Here is a 2,212-nt window from a genome sequence, read left to right as displayed (position 1 = left end):
TGGTTGCCATTCTCAGTACAAAAACAAGACATATCATCCTTGCATTTTTTGGTTCAGTGGGAATGCTGGTATTACAAATTGGGCAAAAGGACCAATAGTACCCAGGTCTGAATGATCTCCACAATCAAGTGACTACTAGACTAGAGCCTCTTGACCCATTGCAGGTTATGGTGACCTGGTCTGTGCTCCGTTACAAAGCTTCAATCAAGCAGAAGTTACTACCCTTTTACTTTGAGTAGCCTGTGTGCAGACATGAAAGGAAAGGTTATAGGGCAAAGCAATGCCTTACGTCAGATAGAGCGACCAATCCGCCTGCACTGTCGGTTGAGGGACGAGCGATGCCTAGGTGTGACGCCACCTGTCGGATGACAATGAGGGCAAATAGCATTAATAGATGAATAAACACTAAAAAGGTAAAGATATTGGTATGATGCAAATCCACTCTTCTTGATATAGTGTAGTAAACATATAAAAAGACCTTGGCATTTACAGTAGGCTATATGCCATTGGGCTATATGCCATTGGGCTATATGCCATTGGGCTTGAAAAGGGTAGGGTCTTTGCTTGGCTACCCATCCCCATCGCTCTGGCCAAAAGCCACGCCCACTAACGGTTAATGAAGCAATAGATATAGCAGCTGAATTAAATTCAGTATGAGTTCTCAGGCAAAGAGAATCTCTCCTCTATCTCCAAGTTTGAGAATTAACGTAGCAGGTTAGGATAATTAATGTGGCAGGTTAGGAGAACTAACATAGCAGGTTAGGAGAATTAAGGTGGCAGGTTAGGAGAATTAACTAAGCAGGTTAGGATAATTAACGTGGCAGGTTAAGAGAACTAATGTAGCAGGTTAGGAGAATTAACGTGGGAGGTTAGGAGAACTAACGTGGCAGGTGAGGAGAATTTACGAAGCAGGTTAGGATAATTAACGTGGGAGGTTAGGATAATTAACGTGACAGGTTAGGAGAATTAACGTGACAGGTTAGGAGAATTAACATAGCAGGTGAAAAGAATTACCGTGGCAGGTTAGGAAAACTAACGTGGCAGGTTTGCAGAATTAACATAGCAGGTTAAAAGAATTACCGTGGCAGGTTAGGAAAACTAACGTGGCAGGTTAGGAGAATTAACATAGCAGGTTAAAATAATTACCGTGGCAGGTTAGGAAAACTAACGTGGCAGGTTTGCAGAATTAACGTAGCAGGTTAGGAGAATTAACATGACAGGTTCAGAGAGCTAACGTAGCAGGTAGGGAGAATTACCGTAGCAGGTTAGGAGAATTAACATGACAGGTTCAGAGAGCTAATATAGCAGGTAGGGAGAATTACTGTGGCAGGTTAGGAGAATTACTGTGTGGCAGGTTAGGAGAACTAACGTTGCATGTTAGGAGAATTACTGCATGGCAGGTTAGGAGAATTTACGTGACAGGTTAAGAGAATGAGGTTGAGGTTAGCGAAAAAGCTACAAGGAAGCAGCAACGCAAAATTGGTCTTGAGTGGCAACCAATCTTCCCAATTAGGTGTTAGGTTTTCATACACCCACTTATGTTGATCCTCCCACTTATTTCGCAACGTCCACTTTCAGACAAAATCCAGGTATTTAGTAGTTTATTAGGATCCCCATTAGCTGTTTCTGAAGCAGCAGCTACTCTTCCTGGGGTCCACACAGAACATAAAACATGACATAATACAGAATATCAATAGACAAGAACAGCTCAAGGACTGAACTATATAAATTTTAAATAGGAACAATAGAACCAAAAAAGGTTCTACGGACAGTTACACGCATACCACAGGAGGTTGGCGGCACATTAATTGGGGAAGACGGGCTCGTGGTAATGGCTGGAGCGGAATGAGTGGAATGGCATCAAATACATCAAACATATCGTTTGATGCAATTCCATTGGCTCCGTTCCAGGCATTATTATTAGCCGTTCTCCCCTCAGCAGCCTCCACTGACGCATACAGTACATACATTATTACATATGCATATTTAGGTTAGAGGTCAGATAGGGGCATCACGTTGTGCATTGAGGTGCTTTAAAAAAAAAAAAATGTAAGCAAATGTTGTTTGCTTGAGTTTGCTATTCTGTATGCAGTTACCAATGACTAGCTCCTCTATCCCTCTATCATCATGTCTGATTTGAAAGAGAGAAACACCAGGGGGTGCAAAATGTCAAAGGGCAGTCTCTGATGCCTTGGCCTTTCATCCGGCTTGG

This window comes from Salmo salar, chromosome 01 (genome assembly GCF_965601325.2).
Source record: "Salmo salar chromosome 01, fSalSal1, whole genome shotgun sequence".
In the NCBI taxonomy this organism is placed as follows: domain Eukaryota; kingdom Metazoa; phylum Chordata; class Actinopteri; order Salmoniformes; family Salmonidae; genus Salmo; species Salmo salar.
Note: the sequence above shows the minus strand (reverse complement) of the source record.